Source organism: Artemia franciscana, chromosome 18, assembly GCF_032884065.1.
Source record: "Artemia franciscana chromosome 18, ASM3288406v1, whole genome shotgun sequence".
Taxonomy (NCBI): domain Eukaryota; kingdom Metazoa; phylum Arthropoda; class Branchiopoda; order Anostraca; family Artemiidae; genus Artemia; species Artemia franciscana.
In genome coordinates, this window is record NC_088880.1 from 31,540,267 (window position 1) to 31,557,676 (window position 17,410).

General features: G+C 35.8%; 1 long non-coding RNA gene across 1 annotated transcript; it reads left to right on the forward strand.

Moving 5' to 3' along the window:
- Positions 1–3,860: 3,860 nt before the first annotated feature.
- LOC136038869 (uncharacterized) lies at positions 3,861–16,907 on the forward strand. Its single transcript, XR_010620337.1, has 3 exons — positions 3,861–4,064; positions 7,510–7,595; positions 15,704–16,907. It is a non-coding gene; the product is annotated as an uncharacterized LOC136038869 (long non-coding RNA).
- Positions 16,908–17,410: the final 503 nt, after the last annotated feature.

A 17,410-nucleotide genomic window follows, 5' to 3' on the forward strand; every position in this document is an offset into this window, starting at 1 on the left:
ATATACATAATAAAAATTAAAGAATATAAAAGTTTGTTACGTAAGTTAATTCTAAAGTGACGTATATTTTTTGCTAATAAAAAATTTCGTTAAAATTAAAATTAATAGTTGCCTTTTTATGTAACCGAAAAATTGCATGGCAACTAGGCCTCCTTCCCCATCCCATATTTCTCAAAATCGTATGATCAAAACTAAGAGAAAGCCATTTAGCCAAAAAAGGAATTAATATGCAAATTTCATTTGAATAGTTTACGTGTGGAGAGTCAAAATCAATCATGCATTAATTCAAAAACGATCAGAAATTACATAAAAAAAACTAGTTTTTTTAACTGAAAGTAAGGAGCGACATTAAAACTTAAAACGAACAGAAATTACTCCGTATATGAAATGGATTGTCCCCTCCGCAATCCCTCGCTCTTTACGCTAAAGTTTGACTCTTTGCCACAATTCTGCTTTTTAAAACAATTAAAAGCTTTAGCGTAATAAGCGAGGGATTGCGGAGGGGACAATCCATTTCATATACGGATGTCGCTTATTTAATGTCGCTCCTTACTTTCAGTTAAAAAAACTAGTTTTTTTTATGTAATTAAAGAAAAAGTTCACGGTCTATGATCTGAATTATCCACTGCTCCCAAATTACAGTTCTAGCAAACCTGTGATGCTAAACTAACTGTGATGCTGACAAACTAACTGTGATGCCAGACTTAAAGAATACAATTTCTTTGGGATTGTGAAAGGCTTGGATAAAGCTTGTGCAGTGGAGCTATTTATTGGTTGCGATGGTGTTGTTGATGCAAAAGGGATTGGCAACTCGGCCTCAGTGAAAGTGTCTTTCCAAGACGCTATTGCCCTCTCTAATGCTCACCGGTTGGGCTTAAAAGTAGGATATGAGATATTCCGATTTTTGACTATAAAATGGCGCCTTCGTTTCTGCCACAAGTGTCAATCACTGCATCACCTTACAGCAAAATGCAACCAAGCTATAAAATGTCCTAGATGTGCTGGTTCCCCTGTGTCTACAAAAGACACTCCCTACCAAGGCATCCCGAAGTGTGCTAACTGTGAGGATGCTCATTTTGCTTCCAGTCTTAAGTGTCATTTAGGATGTTCTCAGAAAGAGCCTAAAGGCAAAAAAATGATTGCCAATATCGACTTAACCACATGTTCATTCAACATCAATGGCAGAAAGGACAAAGATAATTCAATTAGCCAAAAATTGAACGATTTCGATGTCTTGTTTCTCCACGAGCATCTTCTACCACAAGTCAGTATTAATTCGCTCCGTAGATGTGACGATCACATTGTCTATACAACAAACGCTTATAAAACCAGAGGGAGACCGTCGAGTGGACTTGTTCGCCTAGCTTAAAGATCCTTGTCCCTCACTCATGTATTGTATCACTCGGCGGATAATTTTTTGGCAATTAGAATTACTAATCTTGCATTGGTGAATGTTTACCTTCCTCATAACCAGAATTCACTGTCTTCTCTGACGACATTTGCAAGTGTTTGCTCCTCCCCTCAGCAGTCTGATCAAAAATATTGAAAGTCACGGATATGATTGGGTTGTAATGCGTGACTACGATTGTGATTTATGTAATTAGCCAACCCGCGCTAAACTTGTTTTAGCGTCTCCATCTACTGGTTTCCGCATTAGATCCTAGACACACGTATATTCATAACAGTGGAACTCTGCACAACATTGACCATTGTGTATGCTCTGCTACAGTGTCTTCCTCAGATGTACGTGTGGACGAAGATGAGCGTGCTTCCGACCATCTCTCGATATCCTTAAAGCGTCTCCATTTCTTTTTAACAACACCGGTTGCCCGTAACTGGCAGCAAGCTTGATAAGAAGTGGTGTTCTAAAAATGAATGGAGGAAAATTGATCTTCCATTGTACATTTTTACCCTTGCTGCTCTCCTCTCAAATATTCAAATCCTGTTCAGCTTGTTGTGCACTAGTGTTTATTTACCAAATGTTCGCTCCCTGTTAAACACATATTACCTTCAAACTGTTGCCTGTTTGAAACAAGCAGAAGCTGCTTGTTTAAAAACCTGTAGTTCACTTTATGCAACACAAAGTCTTTGTTTTGAAGTACAGTTGACTCTCCATATCTCCAACCTCGATATCTAAAATTATTGCCTTATGAAACCAAAAGCCAAACCCCCCCCCCCCCCCCCCCCCACAAACTCAAACTCAAACCAAAAACCATAATCAGTGAGCACCTTCTAAAGGTTTCTTTATTCATTTTTATTCTTCGCCCTTCAGAGAGATATAACTTGAGAATAATGAACTCGAATAGGTAATTGCGAACTGTAACTGATTCAATTACTTGTTTTAGGTGGGAAAAAAATAGTTTCAATGATCATTCAGGACGACCTTCAAAGACATTTTTTTAGGAACCAACTAGACTCCAAAGCACATAAATGTGCATCCGGAGAAAGTGAGGAGGTTTGACTGTATTTCTGCTCATTTGGCTTAATGAAGCTCTTTACTTTCCTTTGAAACACTTGTCTTGTGGAAAATGGATCATCCAGATTATAAAGTTGAAATCAATGGCTGCAGGGTACTTCTACAAAATGGATCAACCATTAAAATTATAAATGTATATAATGCAAATGGCAGCAACAGTGAAACTGGTGGATTTCTATTCCATCAGTTATTAAACCAACAGGGAGCGAAGACGAACCATTAAGCGGTATCTGCGTAGTGTACGGTATAATGGCTCTGAATTTCCCAAAACTGCTTCTCAATGGAGGCAAATGATCAAGTCCTCTAAGCTGGAACTCTCTGCTTCTAGTGATGTTTTTCCTGTGGCTTCTTGGATTAAGCACTAGTCTAGTATTTTCACTGTCTTTAACTAAGCTGTGCACTCTTGTTTTTCTTATCTCCTTAGTGATTTAGTTGGCTTGAAGCTGAAGCAAAAGCATATAAACTCAGTCTCCTGTGAACAAGTGCTTAAAAATATTCAACAACTTAAATCGAAATCTGTTTGTAATGATGGTGTTGCTGTCTCCCACCTTCGAACGGAGTTGCGAGATTTAATGTTCCACCTGCAGTTGCTTTTCAAAATGTGCTTGGCACTTTCTCTGGTGCCTGGCTCCTTTCTAAGCGGTGCAGTGACCTCGATTCTAAAGCGTGAAAAGGATTCTTTAAGTTGTGATTCCATAACTGTGGCCTGTAGTGTTAGCAAAGTTTTTGAGTATGTTTTGTTACCTTTTGTAACAAAAATTACGGATAGTAGTCAAAACCAGTTTAAATTCAGTGTATTGGTTGCCAGCATGCCCACCGTACTTTAACTTCTGTCCTTTTAAAGGCGCAAGCCAATGGCTCTAAGGTCATTTTTTTTGCCCTGGACCTTTCTAAAGCTTTTGACCGTGTTTCTCATGCTCAAGTTATGTTTTCCCTTGTCAGTTCTGGAGTCAACGTTTCTGTCTTTCAGATTCTTCAGTTTTGGAATAGTAATTCCCATGTTCGGTTAAAGTTTTACTCTAATTTTTATGGGAATATTCCATTCCGGTAGGTGTGCGTCAAGGTGGTGTTCTTCCACTGTATCTTTTTAGTATGTGTATCCAAAGTGTGCTATCCAAAATTATGCTCTCTTTAATGTGATTTGGTAAATGTCTCTTATATTGCATATGCGGATGATATACTTCTTTTAAGTCGTTCTAGATCTAGCCTCTCGAGTTCCGTGTCATCTATTTTAAAACATTTCCAAAGTGTTGGTCTGTCATTCGAAAAGGATTATGTTTTTTTTTTCTCTGGGCCCTTCCCACCCTTTATTTCGTTTATTTATTCGTTAGTTTTCACCTGTTTTTGTCTTATAGTTGTTTTATCTTTTAGAAGTTATTTCATTAAAAATATGGTTTTAACCTTGAAGAAGTGTGAATTAGCTCTTGAATCGGATACGGAAATTCTACAATTGTTTCGTTTGAGAAGTAACATATGTGGTTCGCGATTGTACTTGCAATGTTGTTTGAACAGAAAAATCCAGAAGAAGCTCGGAAACCAGAAGTCAAAGGAAGAATATAAATTCAACAATAAAACTGTTCACTTCCCAGTAAGTGTTTAATCAATCTTATGCATGTGTGCACCTACACGCTAGAAAATTAATACTTGGGAGGAGGAGTAGAAAAATGAACCTTTGCCTTTTTCTCCAAGGCTGCAAATTTAAAAGAAATTCGGAAGACCTTTAATTCTGGAAATATGAATCTGGAAATATGAATATGGGGTATGGGGACCACAGAGGATGGTAAATCCTTTTGTACCTACAGGGCTGCTGAAAAAGAAATATTTTTTTTTTTTGTAAATTTGGCATTTCCAATGATCGGAGGAGGATGTATATAACTCCTTCAAAGTTTCATTTCCGTCAGGGTCCTACAAATAGTTGATGTTTTAAACCGTGTTCAATATTTATATTTATGAACAGACAACTTAATGTTTACATTTATGAACAGGAAACTTAATATTTACATTTATGAACAGAAAACTTAATATTTGCATTTATGAATGGAAAACTTAACACTTCGCAAAGAAATCTTTGAGCTTTGATATTCGAGCTGACTGTTATAAAATCTGAACCAAATTATGACAGGTAGAATATTAAAGCTGGAGCTATATCAGGTTAAATTCTGTGTTTGTCCTTGATTAATGCATAAATGAAAATGCCCACTCAACAAGTAGCTTTGGAAATGCAACAGACACAACACCATAGGACTTTATCGCCTATGCTTGTGTATTCTTTCGGTGTTCGTACCCAGAACTCAGGAAGATCTGCATGTCTAAACTCAAGAATACAGAGAAGAAAATATTGAAATAAAAACTAATGCTTCTTTATCTGAGGTTGGCAATTTGGTTGCTTGCTCAAAAAAGGTTTGATCAAAGGGACTTGAAATCAAGTTTTCTTCACTATTTCGCTCCTGGGAGTATTCCTTGAATACCACTTGAAGTTCTTATAATTGTGATGTAGTACTACATTTCACTTCCTCTGATAGTTTGGGATTGTTCTCTATCATGATACTATGAGGCGTTCCGAACGCCTCACACTGGTTCTTAATCATGCAGGATTCCCAGAATTTTAATTTCATTATTATGGAGTCAATCTTGTCAGATACCTTTAAAATTTTGATCAAGATAATAGCTATCATTCCTGAATTAGCTACAAGTGGCAATTCTTTCTCAGTAGCCAGTTTTCTGTTAAAATGCATTTTCTGATTTTCGTTACTCTGGACCGTGCTTTGTTCTTTACTAAATTGCAGCTACCCCTCTGATAAAAATTACCGGGTCTTTTGCTTACGTAAACAAAAAAATTACCGATAAAAATTACCGGGTCTTTGTTTACGCGCTGCTTGTCTAAACTTAATCGATAATTTAACTATGATATGGTCCGATCCGCACTTCCAGCCGGTATCGCGTCCTGTGTAATCTTTGCTGTCTTATGTGGAGTTCATTCAGCGGAAAGATATGGGTATGTAGTCTATTTGAGAATATTGTCTGTCTCTAGACTTCCTTGTTAGGATATAAGAGGCTTGTGTCTGAAAGATCTGTTTGCTACCACAGGGTTTATTTCTTGAGCAAAAAGTTTAACCAATCTAGTTCATTGTTCGTATCTTTCATCTTTTACCTATCTTCTGCCCATGTGTATACTCCTGTCACTACCCATATGAAATGTTTGTTATCGTTTTGACCGCCTTATTATGTTTACCATTTAATATATATTGCTTTTTTAGAGCTGACCCCTGAGTGTTCGTAGGCTGACAGTATAGTAATATTAAATAGCTCAATTTCGAATCCAACTTTTGCAAGGTTCCCACTCTAGTGGAGCTTGTGCTGGTAACTCTTTTTGAGTTTCTGTTCATTGACCTTAAGAGAAATCTAACACCTTCACTAACACTGCTATCATTGAGTCCTAGGTTACAAATGGAGAAAGTATTCTTTGTATCTGGTGTTGCTATTGGAGGATTTTCAATAGTGCCATTATTGTACCATAAAAGATATACAGAAGAGAAGAGATATACAGAAGAGAGAATCATGAGGACGTTTTTCCTCATTTTTCCTCATTCTCATTATTCAGAATTTAGGACATGGCCAAAAAGCATGATTTTTTTAGTTGCACTCTCGTTGCGGCAGCTTGCAGAGTTGAAGGATTAATTCCAAGTAACTGAAGATCATAAGTGCTAGATTGGGGAAATTTTTTCCAAATACGAAGGTGAAAGTGTTATTTGGCGTTAGAATTAAAAAATAAAAATCAGAACGGGTAAAACTATCTGCGAAACGGTAATTTAGTCTAGCCTATGTGAAAAATGTTGTAAACCAAACTAAAACTGTACTCAAATAGTTTCTGATCATAGATTCAGATTTTGAAAAAAAAAGTGGGCTAGTATTGTTCAAAATGCCTATCATAAATTTTTATCTTAATTATAATTAATAATAATATCAATTCATTAAAAAGGCTTGACTTCAAAAAAAGCAGAAAGTGGGCTACTATTGTTTGAACTGCCTATCAAAAACTTTAATCTTAGAATATTAATTCATTAAAATGGCAAGACCTGAACAAAAAACCTCAGAATTCATTTTGCGCAGGTAAATTAAAAAGCTAAATTGTTTGTCTCTAGATCGATTTGTTTGTAATATAAAACTAGAGGCATATAAAAAGTCCATTTCCACTAAAATAATGAAGAGGAAAGTCTGTGTTTGAGTCAGATATTAAATTATATGGAGATCTAAGGGGCATGAACCCCTCTATATTTGTAAAAGTACTTATTTACGGGTATTTTCATTAAAAAGTGGAATTTTTTAGTATTTTTGGTTCACATAAATGTAAAGAGTATTAATTTTTCCCTCTTTATAACTTGTAAACACATTTTCCCTCTCCCGTTTTTGTAAATCAATGCATTTGACCTAAAGTTTAACAAGTTGTAAATTCAAATTTTCCTCTTTTCTTTTTCTTAACAGAGGAAGGCTTTCAAAATTATTCAAATATTCAACATTACATAAAGCTTCAAATAGAGTTGTTGAAAGTTTTTACTTGCATTAAAACTGTTACTAGCAAAAAAACACAACACGATTATGAGATTCAAAGTTATACAGCCTTTTTTAGGTAACTAAAAGCAGCGCCATGGTGGCAAGGTGCTAAATATTTATCATTCTGCCATTCTGGTCTTTTGTGAGCATATAATCTGTTGTATCCGCATGTTTCTATTCATAAAAATTAAACCGTCAATAAAATTTTAATTCATGAATTAGTTTCGTAATTTTCAAATTATCGCACTCAGATCTTTTCCAGCCTCCTGTTATGTCTAATTTTCCAAGTTGGTTGACTCTATTTGTATGCCTCTATTGTATTATATACATGTATTAAATCTCTATGTATTATATCTAAATGTATTAAAATGTGTCTATTATAAGACTCCATTTGTATCTATTTCTTTCAGTTTCATTATGAATTATTCTGAATATTTTACTATAGATCTATTTGCTATTTATTAATTATTTTTATCTTGTAGAAGCTGAAGAGGTTTCATCAATTGATAACATAGCGAGCAGAGATGCTTGTAGTTCTAGTCTGTCATCTGAACATCAAAATCGACCTGTGAGTATTTCATTCAGAATGTCAAAGTTATCGTCAGGCTCTAAGGAACTGCTTAGAAATGACGAAGGTATATTTCCAACTAACATTAGTGTGAAGTCCAGGTTGATTAAGAAATATTCTTTCCGAAAGTATTTCCTACATAAAAAATATTTTGTATGAAGTAAGGCTTAGTTTACATTTTGACTCCATGAAAAATGTATCTAAGCAATTTCAATGTAATATACCAAATTAGTCTTAAAACTGAAAGTTGATCTTGAGCCTCTTAACATTTATATAAAAACTTTCTTTTTAAGTAACTAGACTCTCTCTCTCTCTCTCTCTCTCTCTCTCTCTCTCTCTCTCTCTCTCTCTCTTTCTTTCTTTCTCTCTCTCTCTCTCTTACATCATCATCATGTTTATCATGATGATGATGATGATTATCATCTCATCTGCATATGATTTTTTTTACTTTACTGATTTTCTTGAATTTACATTTACATTTGCATTTGCATTTGATTTACTGATTTTATTTTGCAAAACATCAATTTTCTCCTATTGATGATTAAATGATGCAGGTGATAGTCTTGATAATAATTATAAAGTGACGTTTAAAATAAAATTTTAAAGTAAGTTTAGTTCATTCTCTAAGGAAATGTCTTAAGTTTTATCATACAAGTGACTGTTTGAATGAATAGATGACACGAAAATTATGCTTTTTGATGAAATTACAGAATAGAGAGAATGAAAATTTATAATCACTGAACCCCTCTTATACGAGGTAGAATAGAATTTATTTGAATATCTCTTTCACAGGATGGTTGCTTAATTTGAATTTCGTGTCTCAAATAGAACCAACACATATATATCGTATTGAAATAACTCGACCTTCACGTCAAACATAATCAAATACATGTCTCATCAACTGTATCAAATACATAGAGAAAACGAGTTAAAACTTGGTTAATAAGTTAAAAAGAAAAATAAATAGATAAAAATAATATTAATGACTAGTTTTAAGGCTATTATTTAATTTGAAAAAAAAACTCGGAACCAAACTCCTGCGATATCTTTATTTTTAACTGGGGTGGGAGTCAATTTGGGGGCTTTTGGGGATTTATATGGGATAGTCTGTTGCAGGCGAAAAGGTAGGGTTTGTGGATGACGGAACATAATTGAATAACAGACAGGGTCTTGGTACCGGAATGAAGCCATAGGGGGCTCATTCTCTCGGCTAACTTGATGAGGTTGAACTTACTCAGTAGATAAGGAAGATGATACCTTCCTTCCTTCCCTTACAAAGTAGATAATATGGAACCTTCCCTTCACCATTTATATTTCTAAGTGATTGATCTCGGAGACTTTCAATTTCATTTGGACAATTTCAATCACTCAACATGATGAAGTTGAACTTACCTTGTAAACAATGATATGGAACCTTCCCTTCACCATTTATGATTCTAAGTGCTTGTTTTTCGACATTTTTAATCTTATAAATATGTTCTGAAGAAAGACCGAAATGCCGCACTGGACAAGCATACTCCAGTATTGGCCAAATAAAACAACAATAAAGTTGGGGAGGAAAATTTTCACCCCGAGTAGTTTAATGCAAGTGACAGAGATTTTGGAAGGAATGGGGTTTGTGAAAGAAGTGGGTGATTTAAAAATTAACTGTCATAGCTGACGATTTATTAGTGTTAAGTTTCATCTTCGACAAACAAGCTACCTGTTAAACGTCAAGAAATGTCATAATTGCGCTTTTGATATTTCGTCGACTAACATCAAGTGTAAACAGATCGTCCACATACTTCCATTGATCTGCGTGGTCAGTTATGAGGCTATTTTTAATTATAAAGAACAAAATGGGATCTATCAGGGCTCCCTAGTGGACCCCACATAGGATAGGGAGTGGATCGGAATAAACATTTTTATATTTAAGCATTTGAGAGCGATTTGTTGAAAAAGGCAAGTGTTTTAATAATAATAATAATAATCTTTATTCTTTCCCTTTATCACAATGCAATAACATGGGTATCGTCAAACAAAAAAAAGAGAAAAACGCAAAAAGACGCAACATAAAGAACACACATGATGAGCTATCACGTCGATTTGGGGATATTGTCATTGTAGTGCTTCACGTAGCATGGAACGAAGGAGTTTAAAAATCTTGTCGTTGAGTAAATAGGCGGGCATTCATAACAGTTCTTTTCCCTGTTTAAAAGTTGCCAGCCTCGTTTTGTGTGCGTGGGTCACTGAAGTAAACTGAGGCAGGATATCTCGTTGCGTTGGGGACTTCAGGATGTCAGCTCCAAACTTCATCAGCGTTTCGTGCCTCCTTTCATCCAGGGTTGGGAGCCTGATTTCGCTCAAGCTTTCTTCGTAGTTTTTGTAATTTGATCCAAGAATTATTTTGCAGGCTCTTGTTGAATTGTTTCAAGCTCACTTCTGTCTTTCTCTGTGAGCGATGGGTGCCAGACAGGACAGCCGTACATGACTATGGGCATTACTTAAGTTTTGTAGCACGAAAGAAGGAGTTGTTCTGTCATTCCAAACCTTCTGAGATTTGCGAAGGATTTTAGAAGACCAGCTGCTTTTGCTGTGATCTGGTTGATGTGATCTCCGAACGTAAGATCGTCAGTTGTGAGATGCTGAGTATTTAGACTAATTTCTTTGTTTGAAGAGGTGCAGATGCGTCAATTCTCTTCTTCTTCAGGAAGTTGACACGCAACACACTAGAAAAGGACTCACTTGAAACACATTCAGCAGGTTATTTACAAGGATATTGTTGTCAGTTAAGTCGTGCGCTTTCTGGAGACTGATTAATAAAATATTCCACCAAGTATCAAGGTTTCTAAGAATGGCGCCAAGAAGACTAACAAGATAGTGTGAACTAGATGTTTCCTTTGGGTTTCCACACTGTTGTGTGTCAATAAGTTCAAGAATCTCCACCTTTGACAAATTAGCTAAGGGATTTCAGCGAGAGTGAGGCATAAGAAAATGGTGCCAAGGTGAATGGTCATACTCCAGTAAAATCGTTCAGGTCTCCCTTTTTTGATTAGTAGTAATATAGTCCAGCTTTCAGCACGACGTTTAAAACCCAGAATTACTAATATCATTGAAAATACTAACAAGTGGTTTTGATAGTTTATCAGGGATTGCTTTTATTATAGAACCACTGGGACATCAGTGAGGCATAAAGTAGTTTTTTTCAGTTCTGGTAGCTTTGCCATTATTTCCTTTGCTGAAATTTTCAGGATTTTATCTTTTTGAGTTTCAGGGATAAGATGGTTTTCCAAGAAAGAGGGGGAACGTTTGCACAATGTTAGCCTGGTGTTTATTAAGCTCATTGGCTGTCTGTTAAGACGGTTCATTCAAAAGAAAATCAAGGTTATTGCACGTGCAACCCCCTGTTTCTTTTACTTTTTTAAGCCATTGTTGAGGTTTACTCTGTTTTAAGTAATTTACTTAATTCTTACCATATCAAGAAACAGCACGATGTGTTTCTTGCTTTATTTGTTTACGAAGGGCTAAGGCAAGATCTTTCGTTGTAAGGCGAAAATGTTTTAGTTTCAAATGGATTAACCCTTTTAATGGAGTCAGGTTGAAGTAAGAAGTATGGTATTGAAATTGTCATTGTCAGAACCTCTTATTTCAACTTAATCTTCGTTGTTTTGTGTTAGAAACATTTTCAGAAACAAGCTGGCTTAATATGGAATGTTTAATAAAGGGTGGGAGGGTAGTGTACAAAATGAGATAAATGAAATTCATTTTTAAAGTTCAGTTCATATTAAAATTTGGTTCTTTTTATTACTTTCATATGGCAGTTTTTGAGAGCTCACTTTCGTTTATATTATCCCGCAAAATTTTGCTAAGGATAGTGTAGTGAGCATTTAAACAAAATCACTGAACATTCTTTTTCGGAGTTCGTATGTAGCAATAGCAATAATTCTTTTTCAAAATTATTTTTTTGAGTAAAGCTATAGCACAAAAGCGTTACTTTAGTGGATTAAAAATATTCTAGTCGTCAAACTTGTAAGTCTTACAATTGAAACTGCAACCTCCCTTCCAACTTGTGCTTGGGTATTCCCCTAGGGTCGACATTTGATTGTTCGTATGTTAATATTCTATTTTACTTAAATTCTAAAATCTTTTTTTTTATGATGATACAAGTAAAACCTTGAGATAGACGATATCACTCGTCTTTTTTCACTTTGCAATATCACAGCGTGTTAACAAAATGCAATCCTTGTCACTGGTACTTCAACCAAATTCCGTTACATCAAGGTTTTTTTTTATTTGAGAAGTAACGTTGCTTTTTTCAAATTTTATTTTACCGGTTAATTCATGTTGGAATCGACAATATTGGAGAATCAACATTGCTGCGCACAAGAAGACAAGCTCTCAATTACCAAATCTTACCAACCGTAAAAAAAGCCTCTTCGAGTGCTTATAGTTAGTCGTCTGATTTTTTGAACCCTAGTAAAGACTTTATATACCATAGAAAGTAGAAGAGTACTCATATGACTTCGATTTTTATGGCACTTGGTATTAACCAAGTGACATATAGCTATCGCAAATTCTGTCGGTCTGTCGGTCTGTCTGTCGGTCCTGGTTTTGCTACTTTAGGCACTACCAGGTAATCTAGGACGATGAAATTTGACAAGCGTATCAGGGACAGGACCAGATTAAATTAGAAATAGTCATTTTCCCGATTTGACCAACTGGGGGGGGGGGGGAGTGGGAGGCCGGTTAATTCGGAAAAAAATGAAGTATTTCTAACTTATGAGTGGGGGATGGGATCTTGATGAGATTTGATGTTTGGAATGATATTGTGTCTCAGAGCTCTTATTTTAAGTTCCGACCGGATCTGATGACATTGGGGGGAGTTGGACGGGGGAAACCTAAAATCTTGGAAAACACTTAGAGTGGAGGGATCGGGATGAAACTTGATGGGAAAAATAAGCACAAGTCCCCGATACATGATTGACATAATCGGAACGGATCCGCTCTCTTTGGGGTAGTTGGGGGGGGGGGGGGGTAATTCTTAGAAATTAGAAAAAATTATGTATTTTTAACTTACGAACGGGTGATCGGATCTCAATGAAATTTGATATTTAGAAGAATATCGTGTCTTAGAGCTCTTATTTTAAATCCTCACCAGATCTAGTGACATTGGGAGGAGTTGGGAGGGGGAAACCTAAAACTTGGAAAACACTTAGAGTGGAGGAATCGAGATGAAACTTGGTTGGAAAAATAAACACAAGTCCTAGATACATGATTGACATAAACGGAACGGATCTGCTCTCTTTGGGGTAGTTGGGGCGGGGGGTATTTCTGAAAAATTAGAAAAAATGAGGTGTTTTTAACTTACGAAGGGGTGATTGGATTTCAATGAAATTTGATATTTAGAAGGATATCGTGCTTCAGAGCTCTTATTTTAAACCTGACCGGATCTGGTGACATTGGGGGGGGGGAGTTGGGAGGGGGAAACCTAAAACTTGGAAAACACTTAGAGTGGAGGGATCCGGATGAAACATGGTGGAAAAAATGAGCAGAAGTCCTAGATACATGATTGACATAACTGGAACGGATCTGTCCTCTTTGGGGTAGTTGGGGGAGGGGTTAATTATGAATAATTAGAAAAAAATGAGGTATTTTTAACTTATGAACGGGTGATCGGATCTCAATGAAATTTGATATTTAGAATGGTATCGTGTCTCAAAGCTCTTATTTTAAATCCTGACCGGATCTGGTGACATTGGGGGAAGTTTGGGTTGAAGGAACCTAAAATCGTGGAAAACGCTTAAATTGGAGGGATTGGGATGAAACTTGGTGGGAAAAATAAGCAGAAGTCTTACATACGTGATTTACATAATTGGAACGGATCCGCTCTATTGGGGGGGGGGGGGTTAATCCTGAAAAATAAGAAAAAATGACGTAAACTTACGAAGGAGGGATCGGATCTTCATGAAACTTCATATTTAGAAGGAACTCGTAACTCAGATCTCTTACTTTAAATCTCAACTGGATCAAGGGTAATTGGGGGGGGGGGGGCAGTTGGGGGGGACCGGAAATCTTAGAAAATACTTAAAGCGGTGAGATCAGGATGAAACTGGATGGGAAGAATAGAAACCTGTCTAAGATACGTGACTGACATAACCGGACCGGATCTGCTCTCTTTGGGGAAATTGGGGAGGGGTAATTTTGAAAATTGAGGTATTTGTAACTTACGAAAGGGTGACCAGATCTTAATGAAATTTGATATTTAGAAGGATCTTGTGCTCTAAAGTTCTAATTTTAAATTCCGACCAGATCTTTTGACATTGGGGGGAGTTGGAGGGGGAAACCGGAATTCTTGGAAAACGTGAAAATTGGGGTATTTTTATCTTACGTATAGATTATCAAATCTTAAAGAAATTTAATTTTTAGAAGGAATTCATGTCTCAGAGCTCTTATTTCAAATCCCGACCAGATCTTTTGACATTGGGGGGAGTTGAAGGGGGAAATCTTGGAAAAACACTTGGAATGGAGGAATCGGGATGAAGCTTGGTGGATAGAATAAACAAATGTCCTTGATACGTGATTGACAGAATCGTACTGGATTCGCTCTCTTTGGGGGAGTCGGGGGGAGGGGTTCAGTGATTTGGCGATTTTGGTGCTTCTGGACGTGCTAGAACAATGAAAATTGGTAGGTGTGTCAGGGAGCTGCACAGTTTGACTTGATAAAGTCGTTTTCCGAGATTTGACCATCTGGGGGGCTAAAGGGAGAGGAAAAATTAGAAAAAATTAGGTATTTATAACTTACGAGTGGGTGATCGGATCTTAATGAATTTTGATATTTAGAAGGACATCGTGACTCAGAGCTCTTATTTTAAATCGTGACCGGCATTAAGCCTCTTATTTTCCTTTTTAAATCAATCTATTGATTCACAGAATTTTGTTAGAGCTCATACCATATGATCTCTTGGCTCTTAGCTCTTCTCGCCTCGTCACAAGTGCCATATGAGCTCTTAGCTCTTGTTTATTTAAAAAAACAAGAAGCACACAAGAAAGAAATAACCTAATATCCCTGTCACGGCTATCTGTCTTGTACAAGCGTTGTTCTTTCATCGCGGTAGTTCTGTTTGCACCATGGACAGCTCTGGGATCTTTAAAAAAAGAGCACCTTTCTGATGCTCTTGCATTTATTATCTATTTTTTATTAATCTATGTTTGTTTTTAAGTGGCATTGTGGTATTATTTTTTAATTTTAGGTACATCTGCAGTTTTTTAAGCTTTTCCACTTATGATTCAATGATTATACCTTATAATTTGGACAAAACTAAAGCATTCTATCAAAATTTTCGATCATTCTGTAAAAATTTTCCGGGTGGATAGCGAGGGAGATTATTATTCATATGAACTAAATATCTCCGCAACTTTTGTCTCTTATATGGCTGAAGTAATCCTGGCCTACATCGTGTATGCTAGGTTCGTATACGTATACGGATTAGGCATAATTCGTTTATACCGGAAATATGCTAACCGGAATACAATCTTTATTTTAATCAACCGTTTTATTAAAATTATCTTTCTACGTCGTATTTTGACGTAACGGTTTTCTTGCGTAAATAAATAAAAAAAAATTAAATTGCGGTGTCCTTGCTACTGGAATTTTAATTAAGGTGTGTACATACCTCGAAATTTTAGAGCGGATCAGGCTAAAACAACAATTAAAACATTTGTACTAATCGATCTAACATCCTTTTCTTCCACAATTTATAGTCTTCTTTAAGGTCTTATGTCTCGTCTGCTTCCCCTCATAGTTTCATTCCGATCGTTCTAAAACAATGTTTGGTCCGTTTTGGGATTTTAGAAATAATAAAAACCGACTTATAAAAAAAGATCGTTTCACCCTCATAGGTTTATTTGGCCCTATATATATTACCCGTTAACTAATAGCCTATGGGAGGTAAAATGAGTTCACGTCCTTCTATACTGTAAGTCTAAGTCTAAATTTCACCAAATCCTGTATATATATCAAGATTCCTCCATATGTAGGATCAGTTATGTTTTGGCACTGTTCGTTTTTGAATCACTTTTCTTTAAATGTCTCTTATCTCCAAACTATTGAAGTCTGTTTTCTTTTCTAGGTTGAATATTGAAAGGAAAAGAAAAGCAGAACCATTTACTTTACCAGATGCAGCAATAGTTTCAGGTTTGGAGCCTTTTAAAAAGAAGCCATTGCCCGAAAGCTAAAGTCAAAGGAGGATAAGTAAAATGTCCGACATAATAAGATTTGGTAACGGTCTTCCATATTCATTAGACCTTAGCAGTTATAAACTACCAGCAGAAGTAAAGGATAAACTGGTGTGTCTTTTGGGCAAAAAATTCGACCTTCTCTTCGATAGGACTATCAACTTAATAATCCAAATAAGGTGGCCTTTTTTGAATCATGTTCGCCTCTTCTATATGAGAGTGATATTAACCCCTTTTCAGTGGTGGATTTTATCTCTATTATAACTCCGAATAAATGGCTTACAACTAGAGCTGTATCGTTTCCCATAAACTTTGTAAGTCGATCATTTCAGAATGTCTTCACTATAAGCTGCAATGCCAATCTCCCCCTTGTTTCTACAACTCCACGACCAGATAAGAAGGAATGATTATAAAAAACATTTTACCAAGTGCGTAAACACTGTTCCGTATTGCTCCTGTCTCTTTATGTGAAAGTGGGCCAATACATCAGTGATACTGGTAGAAACCACTTCATTTTGGCTGTGATAAATTTTAATGAGTCATGTTTTCAACTGATGGATGGCTTTAATCCCTCGAACAGAAAGGAAAAAGCTATTATTCTAAAGAGAGTTTCATGTAAAAATGATGAAAGATATTTAAAGCTTTCCTGTTCACAAGCAAAAGCACCAGAAAGAAAACATGTCATATTTTTCAAAAAAGGAAAAAGATGAAATAAGTTTTAAAAGTTAGAAAAGAGTTGCAAATAAAGGTATGTTTGTCGCTCTGTTCAAGGATTTATTTGGGATATAGAATTCAAAATCCTATTAACTACAACTATCCAGGACGTTTGCTAACTAAATGTTTATTCGACAAATCCAACCAGCACGACAAGATACACTCAGTATGTAACTTTGATGCCCCAACATAATGTTAAAGGAAGTGATATGCTTCATTGTTTTGGACACCCAAATACACACAAGAAGCTCAATATACTTGGAAAATCCCTTTGTTCTCGGCAGTTTGTGACTCCAGTTTAAGTTTACCAGAACTAGGTTTGTAATCTGCAGATAGGCCAGGAGAGCCAGCCAAAAGATTGTATTCGTGTTTCATTGGAAATAAAGGGAATTTTTTATTGTTTTAAAAAGTAGAGTTGCGAGAAAGAATCAAACTTTAGCGCAAGGAGCGGGGTGTCGAGGAGGAAAAGCCCCTTTCATATACGGAGTAATTTCTGTTCGTTTTAAGTTTTAATGTCGCTCCTTACTTTCATTTAAAAAAACTTGTTTTTTTTATTTAATTTCTGAAAGTTTTTGAATTAATGCATGTCTGATTTTGGCTCTCCGTACATAAATTATTAAAATGAAATTTGCATATTAATTCTTTTTTTGGCTAAATGACTTTCTCTTAGTTTTGATCAGACGATTTTGAGAAATAAGGGGTGGGGAAGGAGGTCTTGTTGCCCTCCAATTTTTCGGTTACTTAAAAAGGCAACTAGATCTTTTATTTTTAACGAACCTTTTTATTAGTAAAAAAAAATACGTAACTTAAGAATTAACTTACTGCTTCTCCTTACTTTCAATTGAAAAAACCTTTTCATGTTTATATTTTCATTGTTTTTTTTATAG